The following is an 8782-nucleotide window of genomic DNA, read 5'->3' on the forward strand; positions in this document are numbered from 1 at the left end:
TACAAATACGTCAAACGCCTTTATTTATTTTTCCAATATATATAAAAAATGTTTTAGAATTTAATTTGTCGCAGGAAAAAAGTTAATATTTCTAGTTCTTTAAGCCGCATCAATGTCATCCTTATCAGTGATTGTCGCGGCCAAGCAAATATTCACTGCGGATCAGTGTGCGTAAATAAGTCTGTTATAAAGGGAACTACTGATTAAAGATGTATCTAGCACAGATAAATTTAATCGAAGAATAAAATTCTATAATGCTGAGATATAAATATGGGAAATCATGAGAACAAAATCAGGAGTCATGTAAATAAAATTTAATTAGACTGCGGATGCCGAAATGATGTAGTGGGGCACTTCCGGAAGGTGTCATCTAAAACAGGAGAACGCTAGATCGGAGACGGTCATGCGCGAATGACGTCATATGCGGATTGTGCGTTAGGTTTAGGGTAAGGGTTAGGCTTGGTCAAGGGTTAGTGTTGGGGCTAGTCCTGTTTACATCTTCAGATTTTTACGAAATCTGCATGTCCTAGCCCCTATCCTAACCCTAACCCACAATCCATATATGACGTCATATGTGCTAAAACGTGCAGGACCGTCGCCGATCTAGCGTTCTTCATCTAAATAAAATACAATAGATCTATCAATAATCATTTTACGAAGACTTTTTTTTTTTATTGAATGATTGAAAATGACAATCTATAATTTTTATATTTTCGACAGAAATGGCGTGTGTTTGTATTACATTGAATGGAATAGACGTAAACAATCCGGTATGTCTTCGGAAGAGGTAATCAACACAGATTTTGAAATTACTTCATAATCATAATATGTAACGCATTGCCTGAGTAGAGCGAAGCTGATTATTGTCAAATATAAAACCGTAAAATCTTCATAATTAATTTTCTCAAGTGATACAAAAAATGTTAAATAATTTAGTTTTTCCAAATTGATTTTCATTTAGATCTAAATTGTATATATTAATTTTGTTTTTAAAAAAGGAACAAAAAAGTGTGAGAATTATTTTCATTGACGTCAAAAATATTTGACGTCATTTATTAGACGCGTCATAGAAATAGTTCTATGAGGCGCGTAATCTCGCTTGGGCGAGATTTGGTAAGTTGACATGCTCATTGCCTGTTTTGCCCAGTGTATCCGGTTCCGATCTGAATTGTTTTTTAATCAACAGTCTGTAGGTGACAATTTCAGTTACGCTCCTGTGTTACCAGAAAAGAGCTTTGCTCAAGCACCGCGTTTCGCGCGATGCTTTAGAACTTCACTCTATATTAATAATACATGAATTTACGTATATTATATTATAATTAATATGTAACAGACATTGCCTGAGTTGAGCGAAGCTGTTGTGATTGTTGTTAAATATAAAACCTTCATAATTAAGTTTCTCAAGTGACACAAGTAATGTTAAATAATCTTGTTTTTCTGAATTGATTTTAATTTATTAGATCTATATTGTATAAAAAGTGTGAGGATTATTTTCATTGACGTCAGAAATATCATATATGTGACGTCATTGATTAAACATTTCATAAATGAAATGAAATGGGGTTTAATGTCCTACTGTTCTGTTCCTAAACTGGGCTAATGAAGACGGGCATACGCCATACAGTGTGCTATGAGGGAAATTTTGCCTGGGCATCGGCGCTACGGCCTACTCTTATATCAAATTCCAACTGCCAAGGGATCTTTTACGTGCACGCCAATATGTACCGTCCCATCCGAAGGACTAGATAGCTGTCCTTTTCAGGCCCTCCTTCCTGCATTCACTGACATTGGGAAAACACACCGGAAAATCTGGATGAACTTTCTTGGCCAATGCACGTGATCCCCAAAACATGTCATAAATATATTTCTAGAGGCGTAATCTCGCTTGGACGAGATTTGGTAAGTTGGCATGTGCATTGCCATTTTTGCTCAATGTATCCGACAGTTTTAGTTTACGTTACTGTGTTACCGGAAAAGAGCTTTGCTTTAGAGCTTCACTCTATACTAACACTGTAACAGTGTATAACTGTCAAAATTGTAGTTTTTGGTAAAATAACGTCACTTTCGGTACCAACCAGAAACTTTATCTGTAACAAAAAAATGACATTTGGGACCACAGAGCATATGAACTTTGTTTTATACAAATCGAACAATAAATAATTAATCTAGGACCTGAAAACTGAATTATCCAATTATTCAGTAACGCACTTCTACCATGATCGTAGAGACTTGATATATTCTGTGGGACTAGCCATGACCTCACATAAAATTTCAGCTGAATCGGTCAATGACTTTTTATTTTACCGTATTTTGTTTGTTGACTATTTAGACACGAATAACAAGACACTAAGACAGATTCCGACACACTGTCCTTCCTGCTTAACGCTGCATTTCATAATAATAATAATAATTTTAGTATATTTTAATTTTTGTGTGCTAAGCCATTTTCTACGAACGACTATTTGACATTGACCACTTGGATTGGCCTTTACGTATGATTATCACCGGGACCTTGACTTCAAATTTTCCATCGATCTCAGGGCCTTTGCGCTGATGTGTGCTATTACAAAAAGTTCATTTTCTAGATGATGTAAGAAAGTTCAGCCTGTCAACACATCGCTATGTCGTGTGTGTGAAATACTGTTATTTAACGTCCTCTTCATCTAAAGTGATATCGTTAACAATTACATATGGAAATAAATTATTTACAAAGTAATAAGTGTAAAAAAGAATCAGATTAGTGAAAAAAATTTGTATATTTTATTATGACTGTAACAAGCAAGCCGATATCGTACCAATGTACAAGGGGCTCTTGATAACGCTGTATGAAAAGTTAACTGTGTATATTATACCAGAAATACGAGGTCAAATTAACAGACTTTGATACTAAGGGACAATGAAAATAACGGTCTGTTAGATTTATGGATCATCTACCAGAACGTGTGAAGAACGAACTTTCGCACTAATGGACGGACTGTCAGATTTATCGGTCGTTAACTATATAAAACTAGAAAAAAGTCTGAAGAACGAATTGCCGTATTAATGGAAGGTCGTGATAACAGGTTGACCTATGTACAGGACTTTATCTGTGTATTTAATGCTAGAAATACGGGCTTGGATTAACTGACTCTCGTAGTAAGGTGCAATCGATTTAATAGGCCACAGGGTGGTGCAAAAGTTATATAGCACCAGTAAAGGTCAATGATGGCCTTTTAAAGTGGTTGCGGGCTAAAGGTTGTAAATATCCAAAAAGTGAATTTGAAAAGTTTGAGTTCAGTTTTCTGTAACATGACCTTGACCCAATTATCTTTTCTGAAGCGCATTGCCTCTGCTTTCACCCTCGAACACTAACCTTGATAAAACAGCAAGAAATTATTATGACCATGACACACATAAAAGTTTGGACTCCGGGTTAAAGTCAAGGTTACGGTTGGTTAGCGTTTATGACTAGAGGTTACCATGACCTTTATATTGACCACCCCCATTGACTTCCTTTTGAACACGAACCCTAAGTTTGGCCCTTTTCTGATCACGCAGTATTTGACAGGACCCTGGTAAAGGTCAGTTTTCAGTAACACGATCTTGACACACGACTATGACCCAATTAACTTTTCTAAAGCCCATCATCTCTGCTTTCACCTCGAACGTTAACCTCGATAATACAGCAAGAAATATGGCCATAGCATTTATAGACGCAAAAGCACCAAGCTCGGTAGAAAATTAGAAGTCAAAGTCAAGGCCACAGCGATTTTAACACGTAAATGCCAATCCAACTGGTCAACGTCAAATAGTCGTTTATAGAAAATGGTGGTTTAGCACAAAATTAGAATATGCGAAAATTATTGTTATTATCATGAACTGCAGCGTTAGGCAGGAAGCGTAGTGTGTCGGAACCCGTCTTAGTGTCTTGTTGTTCAAGTCTAATAGTAAGTTCAGGGGGACTGCACCACACATAATTAACACAAAAACAAATATACAGACAAGACACAACACCAGAAATCACAAACAAACAATTCAAATTAAATGAATGGATCCGGGGGCTAGCAGTAAGTGTCCACTGCGCTCTACAGTCCCAGGCCTATAGTGATACAGACTTCACTCAAATTTGAAAACAATCAGGAATATAACCTAGAAGTAGAGAAACTGTTGTGTAATGCCAACATGAGTCATGATCTGCTATTTGTTACAAGAAATACAAATGTAAGCTTATTGCAGTAAAAATTAACTATGCAATTAACCACAACGGTGAAATGTATAAAAAAACAGGTAGTCTAAAACTAAATGCTCTAAGTCAATTTAGAAACGTTTTAGTATTCAATAGAATCGAAGCATATTGAATACGGTACCCAACACAAAAACAGAGCAAAAAAACAAACAATACTGAATACAAAGAAGCAAATGAGAAAAAGTAGACGGTCTCGAAAGACAATGACGTGACGTAAATGACGTCAAAATTAGAAAAGTTACAAAAAAAACACAATGAAAAGGGTGATAATCCAAACAAAATAACGCCAAAAGGTTAATAAACTATCGATTTAGCAACTAATCGGAATTATTAAGTTATGTAATTGCAAAACTATAATACGTAATACCCCTACAAGAAATGCAAAACAGGTATGCTGAAGAAATTGTACTATGGAAGTGTATTTATAAAGGCATAAAATAAGGGTGATAATCCAGATAGGATTAGGAAACTACAGAAAATTTAAAATAAATATTAAATTGGATCATTATCCAATATGTAGTCGGTAATTATATACTTATAAGAAATGTCAAACTTGGTATGTTGAAGAAATGGAAGTTTTGAAATTTCTTTTAAAATGCATAAATGTGTACTGCCTTTGGCAGTGCACTTAAAGAGATTTTATTCGGGAAAGAAAAAGTTCTTTATCGTTACACATTGTCAAAAATCGTAATGCCTGTGAATAGAAAACACTATATAGCGTGGTATCTGGTATGTTACTATAAATTGACGGGTATTTTACTACTTCAAAACCAAATGAGTCCGTTTTGTCAAAAATACCGACATTAAATTTATCGTTAATCATATTAATATCCAGGTCAATAACAGATGCATTTATACTCATTAATTTATAGTGCCAGAATTTTCTTTATTTAATATTAGTTCTGGGGGATATATTTCACTTTTATATTTGTTGAAAGTTCCATTATCATTGAGGGGGGTTGGATGGCCGAATGGTTAGCATGTGCGCGCTGTATCATAAGGTCTGGGGTAGTGACAAGGAGTAGTGTCGCCTGTCCAATCCCACAGGTTTTCTCCACGTCCCCCGGTTTCCTCCCACTGCTAAAGACCCCTACGCGCAAGCGAATTATTGAAATAAAATTGAACCATATGTTGGTCCTGAAAAGACCTTGTTTCTGTTGTGTGGAAGTTAAACCCCATTTCTCTCTCTCTCTGTTATCATTGATGGGTGTTATGTCATCAATGTATCGGAAGGGATAGTTTAGACTTTTAGCTACTTTGTAATAGTCAACAAACAAAATAGTGTCAAAATTGGAAAAACTTTTCCCTCGGCAGAAGCTAAAATATGGTAAAATAAAAAGTTATTGACCGATTCGGCTACAAATTTCAAGTCTCTACGATCACGGGAACTGGTAGAGGTCCGTTACTGAAATAGAACCCTATTTAATCTTGTGTAAAATACCAGCAAAAATTATTCATAAATAAAAAAGTTTTTTGTAACAATTTAAATTTTCTAAATTTGGCGCCTAATATCAGCGAAGATTCGTCAAAAATAAAATATCTAAAGTACCGTAGCTATTTGCCTTGTCTCTAGTTCAGCTCTGAACGTAGGTCTCATTACACTCGCCCTGTACGTTCAGGAACCGTCCTATTGAATCCTTGTCAAAAATGTATCGCTTCCCATTCAGTCCCCGTGAATGCCTCTACAATGTTAAGGAACATTGTAGTGAGAAAATAAGACCTTGCTACCTTGCTAGAGCCAGTATGTGCCACACAACACAAATACGTCCCCGTCTGCTAAACAGCTTGACAGACGCCATTGAAATCTAAATATAGGGTAACGGACAAATTTACGTAACTCGGCCATATCAGTTCCATTTATACATCGAAGACTTGACACAATGACATCACTTCCGTTATCAACAAAATACTTAAATTGGATTACAGAAATAACCACTTCGATTGTCCTTTGCATGACAGAAAATTTATTAAAATTTGAACAGAATTAACCGTTTATAAAGCCTTATTAAAGTGCGAAAATTCTTTAAAAGTGATACTGACAAAATTGGTTATTTCTTGGCACGAGAAGACGTTTAAAACACTTTTTATACGCCAACATTGAAATGTGATCGTATATTGTCATCGCCCTTGTCCGTCCGGCGTCCACAATTGCTTGCGGACGCTGTAATCTAGTGATTTACAGCGATTTCGGATAATTACTGCCAGAGTTATGGCCTTGATCACTTTGAAAAATCTTGACGACTCCCCAGTGACTAAAGTTAATATCCGAATGACTTTAAATTCATACACATTGTTTCAGGTCATGAGACGAAGAAGCCTATTGATTTTCAACTATTTCTGATAATTACTGCCAGAATTATGGCCCTTGATCACTTTGAAAATCTTGTTAACGCTGTAGAGGGTAAAATTAATATCTGAAAGCTTCCAGAGATATAACGCTTAATATTAAATGAAATGAAATGAAATGGGGTTTAACGTCCTACTGTTCTGCTCCGAATTGGGCTAATGAAGACGGGCATATGCCATACAGTGTGCTATGAGGGAAATTTTGCCCGGACAGCGGCACTATTGCCTACTCTTATATCGAATTCCAATTGTCAAGGGATCTTTTACATGCACGCCAATGTGTCCCATCCGAACGACTAGACAGCTGTCCTTGTCAGGCCCTCCGTCCTGTATCACTGACAAGGGGGAACTACGCCGGAAAATCTGGACGAACTTTCTCGGCCAATGCAGGGATCGGCCGAGAAAGTAATACTAAACATTAGTGTAGAGCAGAAGTATTAGAAGCCAAACAAATTCTAACAGTTTCTGATAATTACTTAACGACTTGTTACTCAGAATCAGATTTTAGTGTCTTGTAAATGTTTTCATTACTGGGAAAAGAAAAAATATTTGACAAGCCTTGTTGACTTTTCGGACCCCTTAGTTGCTGTGGGTGTATATTTAGTTATCTGACGCCTTTGAAGCTACTTTATTAAAAGTAATAAGATATTTTAACCCCTAAATATATGTAAAATTTATCTACCTAACTGAGAGACAACAGCTGGCCGTGATTACCTACCGCACTTACCACTAACAAAAAGTTGTGAACATATTGAATATGTTGATACGTGTTGAGGTGCAGATCTCTACTAATTCTTGACAGTCAGGTTGTTCTGCGTCGCTTTGACAGTTGATGCGTTTCTTCTCCCTGATTAGTTATCTTGGCCGGCAGTCTAAAGAAGGACACTTTATCAACACCGCCATGGCTAGTACAGCTGACTTCAACACAGTGTTGAACCATTAATTAGATGGTGAAAGAACCACAATTGAATAAAACTAACAATACGTCGCTTTTTGTAACTACCGACACTTTACCCACCAATATGGCCGCTAAGAGACTTCCGGTCATAACGTCATTTGGATCGAAACTATGCATTATTTAGCAGACAATGTCAGTATATATAGGGAATCTATGCCAATAGCAATGAATACTGGTCACGTGATGACCCACGTGACTTCTTGGTCGTACAAACGCACTATCTGCGCGTAAATCAACCATTTTTGAGAAACTGAGTAGCCTACAACCTGTTGCCGGAAAAGTAGAACACAGGTAACTAGCAGCAACTTGTTGCAACTGGTGGTTTTCCAGTCAAAGGCATGCGTACATTGACACAAACTTGCAACTGATCGTATCCTCTCAGTTGCTCCCAGTTGCCAGCAACTAGTTGCTCCAGTTACAAGTGATGATGTACACCAGGCTTAAAACAATGCAATGGCTTGACCAATAGTGACACTATTTTTAAAACTGAGCCATTGTCAGCATGTGTATGACAGATTAAATTACAATGGTAAATCTTGAATCAGTTTTTAACTGATTTATAATTCAAATTCAATGTGAAGCATTGGGACAATCAGAAGATAAGCCCTATAGATTTTCCCTGCTCTCCGTCCATATCTTGCAAAATGTTAAGCATGTAAAGCATTGGGACAATGAGAGGATGAGCCCTATTGATTTTACATCTTCCCCGTCCATTTCTTGCAAAATCTGGGCATATCTAGCATGGCAACCACTGATCTGAATTTATTGTAATTGTACATTTTCAGGAATTTAAGCTGATGTATGGTATGATTTTCTCCATAAAGTCATTTGTCAACAGAATTTCACCAACAGATGTGTATCCTTATTCTAGAATATAAAAAATAATAAGAATGTCAACATTAAAAAGTCCCCTAAAAGCCAGAACACTAAACTAATGATGAACAAATGACATCAATACTTTCGTATTGGGAAATATTGCTGGCCATCGTTTTTATCCCCCACATTGAAATGTGGTCATATATTCCCGTCGCCCCCGTCCGTCTGTGGATGCTTGTGGATGCCCTAGAGGCTAAAGTTAATATCCAATTGATTTTCAACAATTTCTGCCATAATTACTGCCATAGTTATGGCTCTTGCTCACTTTGAAAAATCTTGTGGACACCCTAGAGGCTGAAGGTAATATCCGATTTTCTGATCCTCAAATAGAACTTGATATGCATGTACACATTTGTCTGTACAGAAGTCAAACAATC

General features: G+C 36.6%; 1 long non-coding RNA gene across 1 annotated transcript; it reads left to right on the plus strand.

Annotated features, from left to right (window-relative positions):
* The first annotated feature begins 330 nt into the window (after nucleotides 1-330).
* On the plus strand, nucleotides 331-8385 carry LOC126830535 (uncharacterized). The gene is made up of 3 exons (XR_007683856.1): nucleotides 331-446; nucleotides 721-787; nucleotides 8315-8385. It is a non-coding gene; the product is annotated as an uncharacterized LOC126830535 (long non-coding RNA).
* Nucleotides 8386-8782: the final 397 nt, after the last annotated feature.

Source organism: Patella vulgata, chromosome 1, assembly GCF_932274485.2.
Source record: "Patella vulgata chromosome 1, xgPatVulg1.2, whole genome shotgun sequence".
Classification (NCBI taxonomy): Eukaryota; Metazoa; Mollusca; class Gastropoda; family Patellidae; genus Patella; species Patella vulgata.